The following is a 21,844-nucleotide window of genomic DNA, read 5'->3' on the forward strand; positions in this document are numbered from 1 at the left end:
CCCTAAAGAAAAGTACTTTTGTTTTTAACCTCCCTGAGTTTAGTCTTTGGGTCATTACATCTCCATTCTTGGATGTTCCAAAGCTCCCAGGTGAAACACAGGTGTATCCCAGGGTTTTTTGTTTGTTTGTTTGTTTGTTTGTTTGTTTTCTGGTTTGACAGACCTGGTCTGCATTTCCACTGTGGGGTCACGAGCTGATGAGTTGACCTCCCAATCTTCCCTCTTTCCTCACCTGGCATGGTCCTTCTCCATCCTCCCTGGGTCCTACTCCACATGCCCCTCTAATCTTGTCACACCACATACTTCGGACAAGTGAGACAGCTCGGGGGAGACTGGTCAGTGCTGTTGGGACCTTTGCATACCACAGGTCAAGTGTGCTTGGCAGGCAGAGGAGTGGAAAGCCGGGAGAGCATTCCAAGGGTGAGCGACATCAATAACAGTGTGGTTTTCACTGTAGGATGAAAAAAAAAATTTTTTTTTTCAGAAGATGTGGAGGTTGGGAGGAGGGGAGGAAAATGCAACTAGATGTTTTCTACCTCATAGAAAGCAAGTTGCAAAGAGCACGTACACAAACGAGGAATTGTGGTCTCTTCTGAACATGATATAAAGAAAGGCAGCTGAACAAGAGATAAAAATCTGTCCAGGAACCCACACCTAGAGAGCGACACCCCTCTTCTCAGCAAGGAGGCCTCTTAGCGGTCATGATTGTGTCCCGTGGCGCTGAGCACAATGACAAGAGAAGCAGAAGGGAGGGGGATGGTGGGGGAGGGTGGACTGCACCCCCCGAAAGCCTGGAGCAGAAGGAGGGGTGAGGCTGCTCCTCCCGCCCCTCCTCAGCTCAGCCCTGGCCCCTGCAGAGGACCTGGTGGGAACCGTGGCCACGAGGCCTGCACAGTCACCACGAGCCAGTCTACTTATGATGTGTGTGGGTTGAATGGTGTCCCCCCCCAAAATTCATGTTCACCTGGGACGTCAGGATGTGACCTTATTTGGAAAGAAGATGTTTTCAGCTGTAATTATTTAAATGAAAGTGAGGTCATGGTGGATTAATGTGGGTGTTAATTCAATAACTGGTGTTTTCATAAAAAGGAAAAAGCAGACGCAGAGGGGACATAGCCATGTGAAGACAAGCAGAGACCACAGGGACTCAGCTACAAGTCAGGAAGTGCTGAGGACTCCCTCCTCACCACCAGAAGCTAGGAAGGGGCAAGGAAAGAATCTTCCCTAGAACCAACCTTCAGAGAGAGAACCTTTTCCACACCTTGATTTAGGACTTCTAACCTCCAGAACTGTGAAAGAATACATTTTTGTTGTTTTCTTGCTACCCTCTTTGTAGTAACTGTGTTATGGCAGCTCTAGGAAATGAGGACATGGTGTATCTGAACATTCTAGAAAAAACACTGCTGCCATTTGCCTACCCTGACTTAGGGCTGACCTTATCTGACAATGTAGTACTCCTTCCTCCCAGTACCAGCTGGGTTCATCTGGACCTCCTGGGAGGCATCTATGGGTCTGGAGCCAGGAACATTTTTCCAGTTATGCCTCATATTGGATATCGATTCCTCAAGAACTTGAAGGAAAAATCAGTATGAAGGTTTCCTGGGTCACTTGTGTTTTTTTCTCCCAGGGGACATTTGGCCATGTCTAGAGATATTTTTGATTGTCCCTGCTGGAAAGGAATGCTCCTGGGATCCAGCGAGGAGAGGCTAAGGGTATTGCTAGACATTAGACATTGCCTGGGGCAACCCCCCACAACAAAGAACTATCCAGTCTACAATGTCAATGGCATTGAGGCTGAGAAGCTATGTGATAAGCCACCACAAAACAGAGGGCCTTGAATCAGCACTGGCTTATTATTTCTCATGGTTCAGTGGGCCGGCTGTGGTTCTTCTGCCGGCTTGGCCTGGCTCACCCAATGCTCCCTCCGACCACTTGAGTCAGTTGGAAGATTGGTTGAGCTGGAAGGTCCAAGACAGCTTCACCAACAGGTCTGGCCATTGACGCTCGCTGTTGACTGGGCCACCTCAGCTCTCCTCCATGTGGGCTCCTGTCCTCCAGTAGGCTAGAACCTCTTGAGCTCCACGGTAACGCCAATCCCAACACATCCCCCGGTCAGAGCAAGACACCGGACCCAATTTCAACATCACGAAAGTAGGTGCCACCCCTTTAAGAGTGGATTGGTGAAGTCAGAGTGCAGTAGGGCACGGGTAGTGGATGGGAGGAATTCATGGCAAACTGCGCAATCTACTACCCTCTCTATCCATCGAACACCTACCTAATTAATCTTTTAAAATCACCTACTTGCAGGCCTCTTTAACCTGCTTGAAAACAACTTTCTAAGCCTCCCTTTTTGCCTATAGAACAATTGTTTTCATTCTTAATACATTTATTGATTCTGCAAACGTCAAGGGTACCTTGTTGGTTCTCATCCCAGCCCGAGGTTGGAGGAAGCCTGGTGGTGAGAAGATGTCTCGCCCCTGTCTTCTGTGATCTCACAGTCCAGTGGGGGAAGCAGACACGTAAGAGGACAGTCAGCAGAATGAGTTGGGGTTTTTCCTCCTGACCCAAGCCAGTTCTGACACCAGCTGCCTATTGTTCAATCCTATTCCGTTCTGACGCCGAATACTCAGAGGGAGCATCTGACCCCATTGGTGTAAGACCTCACTCCCTCAAGACTGCCCTTCTACCCCCACTTGAGACACCAGATTACCCACATTTCTCTCTGACTGGCTACAGAGTTAGGGGGTTCCCACGATCTCCTCTCCCTCCTTCAGGTTCCATGGTTTGCCTGACCAACTCAGGACTCAGGGAAAGCACTTGACTTACAATTACCATTTTGTTAGAAAGGGTACAATTCAGGAACAGCCTAATAGAATCACTACGTAGGACAGGGTGTGGAGTCAGGGTTGCCAGGCTTGGTGACCTCTCCAGCTATGTCACTGTCCCAGAACCTTGATACATTCACTGACCTGGACCCTTTCTGAACCCTGTCCTTTAGGGGTTTTTATGGACCTTCCATTATGTACATATGACTGACTGCATCAGTGGCCCTTGGGATGAACATAGTCACGAGCTCCTCTCCCTCCCTGGAGGTCTGGGGTTGGGGCTGGAGGTTTCAACCCTGTAATCATGCCTTGGTCTTTCTGGGACCAGCCCCCTCCTGAAGCTACTTAGCGGTTCCCAGCCACCAGTCATCTCATTACCATGCAAAAGACATCACTCCCGAGATGTCAAGGGTTTTCGGAGCCCTGTGCCAGGAACCTGGACAAAGACTGAATATTCGTCTTTATTTAACCACACCAAGCATGTGCTGAGACGGAGGGGAAGATGAAAGCATCCTGGAAGACCAGAGTCAAGGCAGTGAAGTCAGCCTCTCCCTGGTAGGGATAGGTGAGGGCCCAGTGCAGATGCACTGGAAAGTTTTCTCCAAGGTTCCCCAGCACGAAGCCCTGAAGGGCCTGGAAATGTGGATGGGAGGGAGAAGAGGACCATGCGAGCCCTGGGATGAGAAAAGCATGAGCAAAGGCACGAGGGCATGGCTTCCTGGGGTGACCGGGGTGCATTCAGTCTCTGGCCGGGGTACTGGTAGGGCCTGGCGGGGGAGCAGCATGCAGAGAAGGACAGCCAGGAGGGCGGGCAGGTGCTGGACCGAGAACCTATGTGTCCTGGCTAAGGGGTTTGCACCCTTGTCCTGAAAATGATGTTCAGACTAGGAAGGAGTTTGTGGCAGCAGAGGGTCATGGGAACATTTGCATTTTTAAAAACCCCCTCTGACTGGGACCCCTGAGGTCGGTCGGTTAAGCAACTGACCCTTGATTTCACCTCAGGTCATGATCTCAGGGTTGTGAGATCGAGCCTGGCTTCTACTCTTTGTTGGAAGGCCAGCTCCTCGGGGCAGGGACTGGGATTTCTGTTATCCCTTATCCCTACAGCCTCGTGTGTTTGCAAATGACGACAAAATTCTCCAGGTCCTTCCCCAAAGTCCACACTTTTGCTGTTGCTGTGCTCTGCCACTTATTAGCGGCGTGGCCTGGAGCAAGTCAATTAACTTCTCTGTGCTTTGATGTCTTCATAAAACGATTTTTTTGAGATTAGCCATGCAAAATGGTCAGCAAAGCATGTATTACGCATGCAACAAATATTAGTTATTAACTATTAGTTAATTAGCTATTAATTATTAGTTAGTAACCAGTATCATTTTACTGTTCACTCCCTAAAAGCAATGTGGTTCCAGAGTTACTCTGTATCACTCTGCCCTAGCTTATAGTAGCTGTATTTAGAGTCAGGATACTTTGATGTGAATAGTTTTGAAAAGTGTTAGAATCAGTGGAGCATTTTCTTTCTTTTTATTTTTTTATTTTTAAAGATTTTATTTATTTGTTTGACAGAGATCACAAGTAGGCAGAGAGGCAGGCAGAGAGAGAGGAGGAAACAGCTCCCTGCTGAGCAGAGAGCCGGAGGTGGGGCTCGATCCCAGGGCCCTGACTGAGATCATGACCTGAGCTGAAGGCAGAGGCTTTAACCCACTGAGCCACCCAGGCGCCCCCAGTGGAGCATTTTCAAAGACCGGAAACAACTGGACATTTAGCAGGGGAGCTGGAACCCAGACACCGGTTGAAGCTGCTTTTCTCATCCATATTTGTGCTCGAAACCCTGTTTGGATGGTTTTTAGTAGGCGCATTCTATGATTTTAGCAATACCTTGGACTTTCTAGTTATTCCTCACACCTAGGTAGACAGATGGATGCCAGGAGCTTTGGGATACTGTTATATTCTTGAAGCCATTCCGGTTTGTAACAAAAAGTTGTTTACAAGTTTTTGTTGTCTGAGTTAAAGACTTTGGTTTCTGGAGGGCTCTTGCTGGACATGATCACCCAGAGAAACTCAAAGTCCTTCCAAACATTGAAGAAACTTGAGTTGTTGGTCGAGAGTGAGTTTGGGCAAGTGAGTATTAGGGAATTGGTTTAAAACCTCTCTATTCCAGCAAGAAACCCTTCTGACACACATCCTGCTAACAGTAGAATTGTTACCATCAACTTTACCTACAAAGGACAGGAGGTTATTTCCACCATGTAAAACAAAGATCTGAAGCTGGTTTGTCTGGATTGACTGATTGATTATTTTATTTTTTTAAAGATTTTATTTATTTATCCGAGAGAAAGAGAAAGAGACAGTGACTGGGGGGGTGGGGAGGGAGAAGCAGGCTTCCTGCTGAGCAGGGAGCCTGACTCAGGGCTTGATCCCAGACCCTGGGATCATGACCTGAACTGAAAGCAGACACTTAACCGACTGAGCCACCCAGGTGTCCCTGGGTTGTCTGAAGTAAATCCCAGATCTTATGCATTGTATCATCTTCAGCAAGTTATGTAGCCTCTCTGAGACTCAGTTTTCTCATCTGCAAGAAGGGGATATGATAGTACCGCTTTATGGGCTCGGTATGGGGATTAATCAAGATGTAAGATGAATTTAGGATACTCTATAAATAATAGTTATCTTATGCTATCTCAACATGTCCCCACACTGAACTGTGATTTTGGAACTGATTAAAAATAGGGCAACTTGGAGATAGGAAAGGTGACAAAGCTTGGCAGCATTTTCCCTCTGCTATTTCCCTCTTAGAGGATAAGATATAAATAATGTGTTTCATCAAGGAACCATCAGGTAGAGGGGGGCCTGGGCAGCTCAGTCAGTGAGGTGTCTGCCTTTGGCTCAGGTCATGATCCCAGGGTCCTGGGTTGGAGCCTCACATTAGGCTCCCAGCTCAGCAGGGAGCCTACTTCTCCCTCTGCCTCTCCCCCTTGCTCATGTTCTCTGTCTGTCTGTCTGTCTCTCTCTTTCTCTCACTCTCAAGTGAATAAATAAAATTAAAAAAAAAAAAAAAAGGGAACCATTGGGTAGAAATAGGGATGACTGAATCTTGCTATGTCTTGACTAAGATAGAAAAGGCATTTCATCTGCAGTTGGAAAGCATTTTGTGAACTTCATGTTCCTGTGAGCTTAAGTAGGTGTAACAAGTCTTAAGGATGACTGGTCGAACTTTCAGCACTCTGAAGGCCTCTGTGTTCCCAGGTCAGCATTCCTCCTGAATGAATTCAGTGTCGTGGTCATTTCTCAGACCACGCCTAGAGTATTTCTTGAATGAGTCCTGAGGGTCTGACGAGAAACTCCCATTTAGTCCCCAGGGTAATATGTCTGTGCTGAGAATCCACAGCCTGTCCTCACATTCTGGTTTTGACTTTGGTTAGATAAGTGTGTCGGAGGAGTGAATGGGACCCTCCTCTTTGGCTGGGGGCTGGACTTGGGCGGTTGGTCTCACTATGGTGTTGGCTCTCAGGGCATATTATGCTAATATGGGAACAGGTGACAGTTTGATCCAGGAGCCCCTCCCAAGATGCTGGGATGGAGAAAGGTGCAGTAATCCCTGGAAATTGGACGTTGGCTCCTTGTCTTTGTAAATACCACTCCATCATCACCTTCTGAGGTGAACTTAGAGCAGATGGTAACATTAGGGAAGTTCTGGGCCAGTTGGGGTTCAGTCTTAATTTGTAATCACAGAACCTTGGTCCAGTACTTCTGATGATTGACAAGATGGGGAGTCTCACTGCTGTCGCAATCACAGCATTAATCCTAGCGGTCATTTCACTGACTTCTGTTTTAATGGTGAGCATCATAAAGAAGGTATTTGATGAGGGCAGACCTCTACTTGGGGTAAGAGCTGGAACCAAATCAGGCCCTGTGAGTCCCAGGATGGGCTTTGCTTCAACCCTGAAGGGAGGGGCTCAGGGCAGGGGGTTAGGGGTGGGGGGGAGGCAGGACTAAGAACAAAATTTGGTTTGGGAACATGTGTCCTTGTCCTGGCCAGCACAGCCTTATTTTCTCCCTCTCGTGCCCTCAGCCAAGGGCCTCCCATGAAATTTACCTCTATCATGCCCCATCATGCCTGGAGCTTTCCATATCTCTGACTCTATTCCCCTCCTCCCCTTTTAGTTCCTTGTGAGCCTTGGACCCTGAGCCTTCTCTCTGCCTGCCTCCAGACTGCATCACTTCTGACTGCCTGGTCTGCCCTCTCCCTTCTCCTGAGTCCTACAAGTTCGGGCCAGTCCCAGCACCTCAACCTCTCAGTTCCTAAGACTAAATCCAAATGATTTCTCAGTGCCCCTTTGCAGTCCAGCCCGCCTCCCCTCTCTCCCACGCGTCTTTACACAGCCACCTATCTACCTTCTATCCCTGGCGACAGGTTGGTCTTTTCTATAATTTTATACAGATGAGATCATAGAGCATGTTCTCTTTTGTATCTGGCTGCTTTCGCTTGCCATAATTATCTTCAGAATCATCTGCATCCTTTCTGGTGTCAGTAGTTCCTTCCTTTTGTCATTGAACAGTGTTCAGTGTTTCATTGTTTGGATCCACCAGAAGTTGTTATTCTGTTCACCTGTGGATGGACACTTGGGTTGTTGCCAGTCATGATGCATATTTATTTGTATTTGTGTTTATTGTGAGCATCCCCCAGCTGGAATGTAAATTCCACAGGAGCAGAAATGTGTCCAGTATTCCCTGCTGTGCCTCCAGGGCCTGCTCTGTGCCTGGCTGTCACCAGACGTTTCAGTAAGGATTTATGGGATAAATTACATAATGGATTCAAGTGCTTTTGTTGTAGTCTCCACTATTTTTGCCAAGAGAGCGGGAAATGCTGATAGGGTTCAGGCACACTTCCTCAAAATATGTCACCTTGGCATATTAAATAACTTAAGCTGAAGGAATTATTAAAAATGGCAAGAGGAGGAAGGTCTGAGCCCTCCACCCCCTCCACCATCTGTCCTCTCCCTGTTTCCCTGAAACAGGTCATAGAACTCCTATGTGAAAGGTACATTCCCTGTGCCTGGAGGACAGAAACCATTTTTATCACCAGATACAGGGAATTTGAGGCAAGAGGAGATCTGTACAAACAACCCTGGAAAACTCATTCTTACCTTCTAGTTACTTCTTCACCATTTGCTACCTCTAGCCCAAACCCCTTTGTCTTATCAACTCTTTACAAACTTATTATTTCTTTGCCTAAAAGGTATAAAAGCTTTCTGTTCTTGTCACTTTTTGGGTCTTCATTCTCTTGTGAAAGCTCTCTTATACGTGTAAAAATTCATTAAAATATGTATGATTTTCTCCTGCAAATCTGTCCTTGTCATTAAATGTTCAAACCCATCCAGGGACCCTAACAGGGTTTAGGAAATTTTTTCCTCCCCCGCAGAACCATTTCATAGTTCCTCCCCATGGACATGGGGACCTGATTTTAATTACTGTGTCTTGGTGGTCAGCTGACTATGACTTTAGAGACTATGCAGTCTAAGGGGATCATTATATAATTATAAAAGACCTCCCCTACAGCCCCAAGAGCTGTAGAAGCAGGCAACTATGTCAACAACCCCTGGGGCCATTTGAGCTCCAATGAGTCTGAACTTCTGGTCATTATGTGGCTACCCCCCTCTCTGTCCTTGTCATTTCCCACTCCCTGGATTGCCATGCCAGCGGGGCAGGGGTTCTTCCTCCTCCCAGCCTAGACCAGCTTTCCTACAACCTGGGGTTACTCTTCCCAGGTGCCTTGTGGCTCCCTGCTTTCATGCTGGATGCCAGGGGCCTCACCTACTCACCCACAAGGTCCCAGGACATAGGAGTGAGGCAGAGGTGCACTGAGATGGCCCCAAAGAATGACAGAGAGGGACATCACCAGCACCAAGGCTGCAGTGCAGCAGCAAAGAGAAGTGACCCAATTGTCCCAGTTTCTTGCCTCCCGGGCAGCTTTTGAGAGAGAAGTTCTCAGGTCTGGTTTTATGCGTTCCCCCTTCCTAGGGTGCAGTGGTTGGTTTTCTAAAAAAAAGCACAACTAGCTCCAGCACCTACAGAGCTGCCTGCGAGGGCAGCCCGTCAGGTACTTATTGGGAACTCAGCTCAAAGTGAGCAGTGAGTCAAGTGACAGCTGATATTTTTCTACAAATTCACTAAAGGGACTTTCACTCTTTAGAAACACTGGGGTCCTGAAGCTGGACGTGAACCTAAGACCTTGCTCCTCAAAATTTATTTCAGAGCAGAAGCAGCAGCCACCACCCCCGGAGCTCATTAGAATGTCTGAGTCCTAGCCCCTACCCCTGCCAATCAGATTCTGCATTTTAACAAGATCCCAGGGGATTCTGTGCACAGTGACACAAGGAAGCCCAGCTCTAAGGATTATCCCACTCCTGGCTCTCTGTTACACGTGAAGAACTCTAAAAAATATGACACTCAAGGTCCAGTACCTAAGAAGGGCAGAGGTGATTGGTCAAATCCCATTGATTTTTTACTTTATAGATCACCTAAGGCCCAGAGAGGTCATGGGACTCATCCAAGTTCTTAACAACTGGTTAGGAACAAAGCCAGGATCAGAAGCCAAAAGTTCTGTCTCCCAGCACCCACAGGTCCTATTATATTACTCACTGCATTTCCCTCTACCAGAGCTATCCTCCAAAAACAAAATCTACTTACATGTGTGCTGCGGTATAACTCAAAAAGAAGTGATCATGAGAACTGCCTTCAAAGATCAAGATTAATGGAGGGCCTCCTGTATGCCGGAGCCATTTAAGACCCTGGGGACCCAGGAGGGAGCACAGTGAAGTCCTGATCTGATGGGACAGGGATAGAGTCATATATTAGTAGCACCAGCAAAACCAGCAGTGTCAGGTGACAAAGAGTAGAAGAGGGGCAGGGAAGGGATGGAGTCTCAGGAAAGAAGGTGTTTTCTGCTGAGGTTCCATGGCACAGGTGGGAAGGGTAAGAGTGGGACAGTGGGGAGATTAACCTGTGGCAGAGTGTTCCCTTCAGAGGGACCAGAAGGGGCAGAAGGAAGCTGGAGGTGGGAGCATTCAAGGTCACTGTGGCTGCAGAGAAGACAGGGCAGAGTGAGGAAGACTCACAGGCAGCCATGCCATGATCCAGACAAGAGAGGAAGTGGCCCAGTCCAGGGCTGTCCTGGAGCAGGTGGCATGAAGCCACCAGGTTCCGGATCCATCTGCCAGGAGTTCCTGCTGGATTGGATGCAGAAGAGGAGTGAAAAATGGGACTCTGACGTGTGCCCCATGAATGATTAGTAGAACGGAAGGGTGAATTTTTTTGAGACAAGAGCAGGTTTGGATAGGAAATTCCAGAATGTGATTTGGGGAATGCTGGGTGTTTGATGAGTTAGCAGCACTGGTCTTGCAGGATGTGAAGTTAGCTTGCTCTTACAAAAGAGCTCTGGGTCCTGCAGTGTCAGGGGGTGTGTTCTTGGTCCTGTGCTCAAGATGCCATGTCTTTCATAGATGGATTTACAACTTAACATAGGAGTTTTTCTATTGTCACAATGTACTTGAGATTTTTGGACACATTCTGGGCATTATGCTAGACTGAGTGCAGGGTAGGGACTATTTCCAACCATCTTTGAGTTTTCTTTTGATAAGAGGGTTCTGTTGTCTATTAACTAAGCCTGATGGTAGTAATGCTCTAATTGTTTGTTTGTTTGTTTTTTCTCCTTTCTGAAGTCAGTTGGCTTCTTTCTTATTTAAAGACTATCTGGTCAGCCACCACTATACCCAAAGACTCAAAATGCTGTCAAAAGCTTAGTGCTTTTATGCCAAAAAAGAGCCAAGAAATCACTCCTGATACACGCCAAGCAAAGATCCTTCCTCTTCCATCAATTTACCAGCTCCCCTACCTCTTTCACAACCACACATGGGCTAACATCCTTTTCAGCTCAATGCCTCTGAGCTCTGGCTCCCCTTTAGAGTCACCTAAGAAGCTTCGAAACCACCCGTGGTGAAACCCATCACCTTTGAAATGCTGCTTAATTGCCTTTTTTTGGTAGAGCCCTGACCCTGGTATTTCTCCCCCTTTTAAAATATTTCACTCTTTAGAGCAGTTTTAGGTCCGGTGCAAAGCTGAGCAGAAAGCAGTTTCCATAGCTGCGCTTGACCCATCCCCCTGCGCAGCCTCCCCCACCGTCAACAACCCCCACTGGGGTAGTAGCGCTGTTACTCATCAGTGAGCCTACAGCAGCCACCATCCTCACCCCGAGTCCGCGTCTTATGTTAGGACTCACTGTTGGTGTCGCACAGCCCCTGCTTTTCGATGACCGCGTAATGACATGTATTCAACATTACAGTAACCTACGGAGTGCTTCACTGCCCTAAAAAGTCCTCTGACCCTGGTACTTTTAGAAAGCACCCTTAGTGACCGTAACGTCCAGCCAGCCCTGAGAGCTCCCAATTCCCGGCTTCCTGTGCATGGGGCCCTGCTGTAAGCCCTTGTAGGAATAACCTCCCTTCGTCCTCATGTCATCCTCTGGTGTGGGTCCAGTTACAGTACTTTCGTAGCTTGTCCACGTTGCACAGTGAGTGGGCAGCGTGTGGACCCCGGCAGTCTTGCCACTAAGTCTGCCCCTTCACCCTTGTGCTGTACTGGCTTTGCATTCTGCCTCTTCTCTGCTCAGAATTACACTCGGGTGAAGGCGAATAGTAGAATTTCCACTGCCGTTCACTCATGCGCCATGCCCCTGAGCAGAATTCTGTGCCTTTCAGCCCCCAGCTCTGGTCCTTTAGAGCTCTCTCCCTACCAGCTCATTCCTTCACTGTCCCTTACACACGATCTGCTCCTTCCAGCTCTGGTACGTCTGCCAGGAATGCCCTCCCCACTTCCCCACCAGCCAAAATTTAATCCTTCCTACTACACTCAAGTTGCATGCTCCTGGCACACTGTCTGAAGATCGGGGCCACCCTGACCTCTCCCCTCCTAGCACCAGAAATGCTCCCTGCCTCAACTGTGCTTTTTGGGATTCAATGACACTAGAGTTTGCAAATTGTCTACTGCTCCCCATATAACACCTGAAAGTCTTACCTCTCTGCAAAAAGCTCCCCTGGGGAAGGAGACAAGTCTTATGCTGTCAATTTCTCTCCCTGGTTTCTGCCTGTGGTTTCGGTGTAAGTATTGATAGTGTCCCTTTTCATCCTCAAAACTGTTGTGTGTAAATAATAAATAAAGAAAGTGGCCCTGCCTTTTAGCCCACTGTGCCCTCAGTCTCACCTTGAGGCTGTTTCTTCTGCCTGGAGTGATCAGCTCCCTCCCCCACCCCAGCCAGATACCGACTTCCCTGCCAAAATCCTACTGTGTATTTCGCAGGCCTGCTTCAGCTTATTAATTTATTTTTTTTAAGATTTTATGTATTTATTTGAGAGAGAGAGTGAGCAAAAGAGAGAGAGCACAAGCCAGGGGAGGGGCAGAGAGGCATACTCCTGCCTGATTCGAGACTCAATTTCAGGACTCTGGGATCATGACATGAGCCAAAGGCACTGGCTTAACCCACTGAACCATCCAGGTGCCCCTGCTTCAGCTTTTGAATACCCAGGAAACCTTCCCTCATTATCTTGCACCCCTGACCTGAATCTCCATAATTGATTGGATTTTTAATTGCCCTTACCACGTACCGTCCTGTATTGTAGCTGTTGGTATATCTACATCATTTCTTATTGGCTGAGAAGCTCCTAGAAAGGGCCTAGGAATTTACCATCTTTATTGTCTACACAGAGCCTACTATAGTGCCTTACACCTCGTAGTTGTTTCTTATAATTTTTTAACTCTGTTACATAAGACGCTCACATCTTCCCAGGGCCTCAGTTCCAACATCCATGAACTAAATCATCTCTCTATCTGTCAGGGTCTAACCAGGAAGACAAAAACTATCTTCGGGGCACCTGTGCCGCTCAGTCAGTTAAGCATCTGCCTTTAGCTTAGGTCATGATCCGAGGGTCCTGGGATGGAGCCCCACATTGGGCTCCCTGTTCAGCCAGGAGCCTGCTTCCTCTCCCTCTGTCCCTCTCCCCACTCATTCTCTCTCTCTGTCAAATAAATAAATAAATAAATATTTAAAAAAAACAAACAAACAACCAACTATTTTCGAACATTCAATGTGGGGTTGTACAGGTGAGTGATCCCAATGCGGGTCACCCAGAAGTGAGCACCAGTAGGAAGCCACCATTCCCTAGGCTGCTCGGGCGAGGGGAGGCGGTAAGGCAACTAGCTCTGGGTTACAAGGCAGAAGCTGGAACCCTGTGGGCCTGTCCTGTGGGACCTGGAGCTGCTGAAGAGGACAGAAGGAATGTCCCTAGAAACAAAAGTTATAAAGGGTGACTTTTCCTTTCTCCCCACTCTCCAACCTCCTGCCTCCCTGTAGTCCAATGCAAAAGGATGCCAGTGGCCCCAGGAACTGGGGAGTCTGGGCCTAAAGGGTCAGCACCAGGAGGCAGAACAGAGCAGGGAAAGGAGCAGGGGTTAGGGTAAGGAGGCAGGTGGGCCTAGGAGCCACACAGTTCCAAGTCCCCTTTCAGTCTTCAGACTCGTGGTTCAATAAATCCATTGGATAAATGAGTAAATTGGGAAATGTATATGGAAACGCCTCATCGGTGTTGAAATGTATCTCACTGCTTATAGAAAATACGATCAAGAATTGTGTGTTGCTAGTATTAGAATTCTTCTATCTCTACAACAAATTTAGCTTGAGGGCATGAAAAAACCCAAGCCTTTCTTATTCCTTTAGTCATTCTGAATAATTCAATCCATCAAATTGATAGTAGCAAGCAAGTAATAAGATACAGAGAATATTCTGACCTTCACCTGGCGCTGTGATGGCAGCAGGGACCCGGATGTCATCATGTATTTACTGAGCCAGGCGCTCTCCCTCTCCCTGCTGCACCGGCAGGCAAAGCTCAGAAAACCCACAGGGCGCGGAGGGGGTGGGAGGCCTCCAAAGTCTCCCCACCCCCCACATTCCTGGCTGCCCCGGTGAAGACATTGCTGACATTTTGTTCCCAGATATTGTTTTCCTCCCCTGGAAAGTGGCGCAAGTAAAACAGAACAACACCTGAAGCCCAGAAAGGATTTCGTGTCTTACCTTCAGCCAATGGCTTGAGCTCTGGCTCCCACAAACTCTGTCCTTGGGGCGTCTGGTCAGATGCAGGGTTTGTTCCAGCAATTTTAATCTTGTTGAGAGAGTTTTCTAGGGGAGCAGAGGAATGACCTCCAGGAGACAAAAGGGAGAAGAGAAGCAACTGAGCCGGGGAAACCCACTTTTCAGTCCACATGGGAGTAAGTCGTTCTGTTTTATGTGTGTCAGTGGAGTGGGGAATGAAGAGGTAGATGGCCGAGTGTGTGTGAAAACCCAACCCCCCAGGGGGGCAGTAAGGGTGGGGATTGGAATGTAGGGGTTTCAAAGACGATCTGGACTGATAGGTCTGTCACCCCGGTAGCTAGATGAAAAAATATGATTCCTTCTCTTTTCGCACCTGTTACATTCTATTTCCCAACCCCCTATTTTCATATTCTTGCTTGTCCTGTGCCCTCGGTTCTCTCACATTTATAATCCTTGTTCCCAAAGCACAAAACCAACCATCCTAAGTTGGCGAGATCCCAGGGAACTTCTAAGGTTGGCACCCTCCCTTCCACTCCTGGATTGATGGACCCAGCCTTCTGCCCCAAATTAAATCGAGGAACCCCATGCACTGAGCATTAAATCAGAATCTCTAAGGGGTAGTGGGACCCAGACATAGGTCTTCTTCCTCTTAGTAAATCAGGAAATTGAGGCCCAAAGAGAGGAAGTCATCTGCCTAAGAGAGCACCTAAGTGATTACAGTGAGCACAATGTCAGCCCCCCCTGCTGCTGCCCACTGCCAGAGTTCAAGAGCCCTCCTCTGCCAGCTATGTGCTATGAGAAAATTGCTGAGAGCATTTTAAAGCTTCCCTTGGTGAATAGCTTTAATTAGTGGTTTTCAAAGTGTGGTCTATGGACCCCTAGGGTTCCCAATGACCTTTCAGAGAATCCAGCAGATCAAAACTATGATCACAAAAATACTGAAACATTATTTGTCTTTTTCACTGTGTTGACATATGGAGTGATGATAAAAAGCAAAGGATGGGAAAACTGTTGGTGGCTTAGCATGAATCTAGGCAGTGGTTCCAAATTATCCTAGCTGCCACAGAATTCTTCACTGCTGTACAGCTGCAGTTAAAAACAAACCAAAACCCAAAACATTTCACTTCATATGTTTCTGATGCATCAGTAAAAATTGTTAATTTTATTAAAGCTTTTTTTTTTTTTAAAGATTTTATTTATTTAGTTGACAGACATCACAAGTAGGCAGAGAGCCAGGCAGAGAGAGGGGGAAGCAGGCTCCCCACTGAGTAGAGAGCCTGATGTGGGGCTTGATACCAGGACCCTAGGACCGTGACCTGAGCGAAGGCAGAGGCTTTAACCCACTTAGCCATCCAGGTGCCCCAATTTCATTAAATCTTGACAAAGCCCTTTAACTGCCCTGTAAGGAAATGAGAAATATGCTCAAAACATCTCTGCTGGAGGAGCACCTGAGTGGCTCAGTAGGTTAAAGCCTCTGCCCTCAGCTCAGGTCATGATTCCAGGGTCTTGGGATCGAGCCCCACATCAGGCTCTCTTCTTAGCGAGGAGCCTGCTTCCCTTCTTCTCTCTCTGCCTGCCTCTCTGCCTACTTGTGATCTTTGTCAAGTAAATAAATAAAATCTTTTAAAAAAAAATCTTCTAGATTTCCTTGAGAGGATAGTCATCTCGAGGGAAAGCACCTGTATGATTGTTTAAGTTGCAAGCTGAACTAGCCGCTTTTTCATGGAGTATAATTTTTGCTTGAAAGAACAATGGACAAATGATTTTCAATCCTCAGATATGTGGTGAACATCGTCTTGAAAACAAAGTAGACCTGCCACTTCAAGGAAAACTGAAAGTATTTGTTGCTAGTGATAAAAATCCAAAGTTTTTTAAAAGATACAAACTTCCAATTATAAAATAAGTAAGTCCTGAGGCATGGTGACTATAGTTAATAATGCTGTATTGTGTATTGGAAGTTGCTAAAAGAGAAGATCTTTAAAGTTCTCATGACAAGAAAAAGAAATTTGTAGCTATGTGTGGTGATTGATGTTAACTAGATTTCCTGCGCTGATCATTTCACAATGTATGTAAACCTTGAATCATTAGGTTGTACACCTGGAACTAATGTGGTGTTATATGTCAGTTATATCTCAATTAAAAAAAAATAAAAAATCCAAGTGTTCAAGCTATCACTGCAGTCTCTTCTCTGAACTATGAACTTCCACTTTCTTCAGATATTCTTTCTGCCTCTTTCATCTCCTTCTGGGACTCCCTTTATACATATGTTGTCTCTGAGATTCTGTCCACTTTTTCCCCATTCTTTTTCCTTTCTGCTCTGAAAACTGGGTGATCTCAATCCATTACCTTCAAGTTCACGGCCTCACCTCTGCTCTTGAGCCCTCGAGTGAATTTTTCATGTCAGTCATTATACCTTTCAGCTTCGAAATTTCCATGTAGTTCTTATTTACAATTTCTGTCTCTTTACTGAGACATTGTTCTGACATTTTCCTTTCGTTGTTTAGACATAGTTTCTTTTAGTTCTTTGAACATGCTTAAAATCGCTAATTAAAATCTCTATCTAGCATGTCCACAGATGGTTTCTATTATTTGCTTCTTCCCTGCCCCCCAACCCTGTATGGGCCATGCTTTATTCTTTCTTTGCATATCTCCAATTGTTTTATAAAGACTGGACATTCTAAACAATGTAATGTGGCCACTCTGGAAAGCAGATTCTCCCCCTTTTCCACCATTTGTTGTTGTTTGTTTAGTGACTTTTCTGAGCTAATTCTTTAAATCCGTATTCTTTGTTGTTTGTGATCACTGAAGTCTTCTGCTCGGTTAACTTCGAAGGAGATGTCCTTAGATACCTGGAACCAGTAAGTCTCCCACTTTTTGTTGAGGAGCTCTGTGCACATGGTAGGGCATGCCTTCAGCACTCAGCCAAGCAGTGGACAACTCTATCTTAGCCTTTACTTCCTGCTAGCACAGAGCCTTCAGGTCAGTTAGAGTTGAGAGCTTAATGTCTTCTCAGGTCTTTCCTGAGCATGCATACAGCCCTGGACAAGCTCACAGCCATACACATGTGCACGGCCCTCTGGATTCCCAGAAACATGCTGGAGATTTTCAATGCCCCCTGTGGACATCTCATTCCCTAGCCTTCCCTTTTAATCCTTTTGGTTAGCCTGTTGTTTGTCTCACCAGTTATCTAGTGCCTCAGGCAGCCATGATGTTAAATAGTTGCCTCTGAATATTTTCCCAACAAATGTCTCAGGGAGAAGGTTGCTCCTGCTAGTTGAACTCTGAGTCTGAACACACAAAGACAGTCCTGTGAGTGTGATTGTTCAGGGGGCCACCAAACAGGTCTGATGACAATTCCCTGGGAATGGAGCTTTGCAGTTGCTCCAACACTGTTCTGCCCCTTCTGGTGGCTGCCAGAATGATGATTTTTACCATGATTGTCAACACTTGGTTTACCAGACTCCATGGAGGTGGGGATGAGGGGTAGGACAGGAAAAGTGACACCACCAGAAAATTTGCTATTCTTCCTGAGATTCAGCCATTTTTCTTGAATAAATCCTCCTCAGATTTTCCAATTGACTTTCAGAATTCTGAAAAAGCTGATTCAGATACATTTTGCCAGCATTCTTATTATTTTTATGGAGGAGAAATGTTCAGAAGTTCTTTACTCTGCCCTTTTACTGATGTCCTCAGCCCTTCCACTGCTGCCAAGCAACTTAGCACAAAATAGACTTACATTGTTATGATCAATTAATATCCCTAACTAGTATTATTTCCCTAACTAGAAATTTCAAAAACATATCCTTCATCAGAAGCTTGACAGTTTCCCAATACTTCCAAATTATCAGTAGGAATATTAATTAATGTGATTTAAAAAAATGTATAATGAAGTGTGTTAATGTTTAGGATATCTCACAAACCAAGTTCCTCCAATTGAACAATGTATGATGTTATAAAATCACATCTGAGTAAAGATGCATGTAAAATGCAGTCAAAGCCAATGGATTTTATGTAACTTGCTGATAGGGTTTCAGATCCAACATTGCAACCACTCTTGTTATAGTATGAAATATTTTCCGCAATCATATGAAAAGACTATTAAAATACTTTTCCTTTTCCAACTACATATCTGCGCGAGGCCAGATTTTCTCCATATACTTCAACCAAAACAATGTATTATTACATCACAATGCAGAAGCAGATTTTTAAAAAGCTATCATTTATTAAGCCAGATATTAGATGTGTGAAAAATATAAAACAATGCCACGCTTAAGAAATTTCCTATACATATGCTATTATATATCATATATGCTATTTGTGCTAATGTTAATGAGCTTATTTGTGTTATTTTTAAATGAATAAACATTTAAAATTTTTTTGTTTTAATTTCAATATGGTAAATATTGATAGATAGAACCCGTAAACAAGCATTCTTGGGAGTCCTCTGTTGTTTTTCAGAGTCTATAAAGAGTTCTTCCTGCTCAAATATTTAAGAACCTCTGGTTTATACCAACTCATGGGGTTCAAGCCCAGAAGAAGCCCCATCCACTTAAGGTCACACGGAGCTCTTTTTTTAAAATATGGAAGTGATTAATTTAGAAAGAACCTAGAGGATTCCAGCAAGACTTTTACAGCAAGGTGGAGGAACGCTGCTGCTTCCTTTAGTCAAAAGGAAAGATCCACAAGGAGGGAACACAACTAATTGTTCAGGGAATTTCTTCTGGGATGCTTCTGCATTCCTGTCAAATGACTGTGGAGCAACACAGGTCACTCTGCCAGCATCTTGCAGATTCTAAAGCCCAACCCTACTCACACCCTTCCAGCTACTCCCTCTGGAGTCCCCTCTTTGAGCTTCTCTTCTCTTCCAGTTGCCACCGGACAACGCAGCGCAGAACTAACCTACAAGGTTCTCGCAGAAATTCAGATTATCTCCCCCAGTAAGTTTTTAGTCATTTTAGGGCTGGACATGACGCGGTACGCATCTCTTTGACTCTGGTTTGGCACTCAACGTAATACTGGGCACCGCAATGAACTCGTCACTAGTGTTGTCATTTGGCCAATGAAGATGAAAACTTAAGATAGAAACACTTTATTTGCAAAAATGATCTCTCTACATTGGCCACTTCCCTTTTCTGAATGTGAGTTTTTTAACATGACATACCGAGCCTGGCTTCAGAGTAGAAGGCTCTGGTTTCCTAGCCCCCTCCACCACTTACCAACTTGGTCACTTCGGGGAAATTACTCAACCCCCCCCCCCCGACCCTCTGTTTTGCACGCAGAGGAATGGCACGCACATTGTTCACTAGTGGGGACATTCAACAAATGCCATGCTCGTGGCCGAATTGCTCCCTCTCTTCTTTAAGATGCTTAGAGATAATGATCAAGGACATGTCAACCACAAATCGTAAGTCTCTGAAAAGAGGTCATTAGCCAGTGAGAAGAATTCTACCTAATCAACTTCTGAGAGGTCAGTTATATTTTTCCTCTTAAGTAAATTAAGATAGTTTGTAAATCTTCTATCGGCTAAAACACATACTCCATAAAATCACACATTACTAAATCCTAACATTCTCCCCTTCACTTATTTAGTCCTTCAGAAGTGAAATATATTTAACTCAATCATTTTCTCCACATTTTTTCCTAAAATTTCTTTGGTTTTCTCTCCTTGGTTCTTGAGAACCATCTCTGTTCCCTGCCTTTAATGCTTTCTTACCTGGTCCTCTGGCTTCTCTGTCTTATTTTCTTCTCTTCCCTTCTGTTTTTTCCATAAGTCTTGGTGCTTTCAGGGTGGGTGGTTTCTCTGGCACTGGGATCACGGTCTGGATAAATCAGGACATCGGAATTACTTGGGATGTTCCAGTAGACCATGGTACTGTCCTGTGCTCCTTTTAAGTCCAAAACTGAGGACAGGTCTCCAAGAGCTAAGGAAGAAGAGGCAAGATGGCAGTGGTGTGGGCCATGTGAATATCAAACAGAGGCCCCTTTCTCTTTATTCAGGTTTAATTCCGCTCGATTGAGATCTACGTGTAAGTAATGAGGACGAGGATGAGGCTGTCTCCAAGGGCAGGCCCAGGACAATTTGTAGCAGAAGGTGTTTGGGATCTTTTTTTTTTTTTTTTTTTTTTTTTAAGATTCATTTATTTATTTGGAGCCCCTAGGTGGCTCAGTGGGTTAAAGCCTCTGCCTTCGGCTCGGGTCATGATCTCCAGGTCCTGGGATCGAACCCCATGTCGGGCTCTCTGCTCTGCCGGGAGCCTGCTTCCTCCTCTCTCTCTGCCTGCCTCTCTGCCTACTTGTGATCTCTGTCTGTCAAATAAATAAATAAAAATATATTTTTTAAAGATTTATTTATTTATTTGAGGGGGGAGGCACAGAGGGACAGAGAGAAGCCGACTCCCTGCTAAGCATGGAGCCTAACATGGGGCTCGATCCTATGACCCTGAGATCACAACCCAAGCTGAAATCAAAAGTCGGATGCTCAATTGACTAAGCCACTGTGGCACTCCTGTTTAGGGTCTTTAAAAGCAGATTCTTAGGCCTTTTACCCATGGGTTTCTGTTTCAAAAATTTTAAGCAGTTTCCTGATGATTCTTCTGCACACTTCTTGAGAACCCGAGGTAATCTGGTTTTAGAACTCTCACATCTTTTTTGTTTGTTTGTTTTGAGTTATAGTTGACATACAACATTGTGTCTGTTTTAAGGTGTGCAACATATTGATTTGATGCATTTATGATGGCCATAGCAGTGTCAGCTCCTGACTCTATCCCATCGTGTAAATATCACTTATCACTTCCACATTCTTATAGAATATATATGGCATAAACTTTCTGCTTTGCCAAGCCCCTTCACATTGATTTTTCTCATTTGAACTTCAGCATAACCTTGTGAAGTCGACAGGAGGGGCAGGTACTATTTCCTCTAGAAAGTCACCCTAAAGTCCAATCTCCCCATGCTGTTGCCCAAGGTAAACCCAAAGATCAGTGGTGGCCAGCCTCAGCCACCCCTGACTGGCTTCTACTTGGGAACCAGATTATTAAAGACCAAGATATTAACAAAATTGCAATTAATCTATGATTTTTGAAAAATGAGGCATGTGTGAGCAGGTACCCAAATATTGAGGGCTTATGAGCACATAGGAGCTTGGAGAGACACAGGGAAGCAGGCCTTCAGGGAGAAAACAGAGAATAAGACTCTGTGCCATTGAATCTCTAACACTGAGCCTTCTGGCTTAGATACTGGTGCACATTTTACACAGATCAGTCAATAAATATCTAAATATGACCTCCAAATCTGGCCAGACCCATAGCTGCCGCCTTCCAAAAATGCTGATTGACTTCTGAGCTGCATAATGCATGGAGTGAGACCAGCAATGTTATAGCTGCACTGAGGTCCAATGAGATAAATGAGTGTAAATTATAACAAGTGTAACAAGTGTTTATCCGGACTGCAGAGTCTGAAGGGAGGCCCTAGTGGGAAAGGTCACCGAAGCCTGTTAGGTTGGAGTCAATAAAGGGAGGGGCCACGGGAGCACCGTCTCTCCTGGAGCAGGGAGAGCAGGCTCAGCATGATCTAGGATCCAGTTTCTTCCCTGCTGGGCCCAAGCCGAATGTCTGACTTGGTCCAGGTAAGTCAGGATGGCATGTGGACACGAGTTTCCAGCCAGAGGGACTTGTGGGGTGGGGTTTGGACTTCACAGTCATGTAAAATGTAGAGAAATGGCACCATTCTTCATACACATAATCCCAGCCTGATACCTTTATAGCTTCCTGGCAGGAACCTTGCCTTCTCAGCACAGGCTTAAGAAGAGCGATGGCTTATGCCGTTCCACTGCATGAGGTCGAATTCTTCAGCTGTTTGTATACAAGGTCTCGCTCCAGATAAT

The 21,844-nt window shown here is 45.7% G+C and overlaps 1 protein-coding gene across 2 annotated transcripts in view; it reads left to right on the plus strand.

The window, feature by feature from the left end:
• ALPK2 (alpha kinase 2) overlaps positions 1-21,844 on the plus strand; it is a 115,658-nt gene that overhangs the window by 22,891 nt on the left and 70,923 nt on the right. The window lies entirely within an intron of this gene.

The sequence above is a fragment of the Mustela lutreola genome, chromosome 11, assembly GCF_030435805.1.
Source record: "Mustela lutreola isolate mMusLut2 chromosome 11, mMusLut2.pri, whole genome shotgun sequence".
NCBI classification, from domain to species: Eukaryota; Metazoa; Chordata; class Mammalia; order Carnivora; family Mustelidae; genus Mustela; species Mustela lutreola.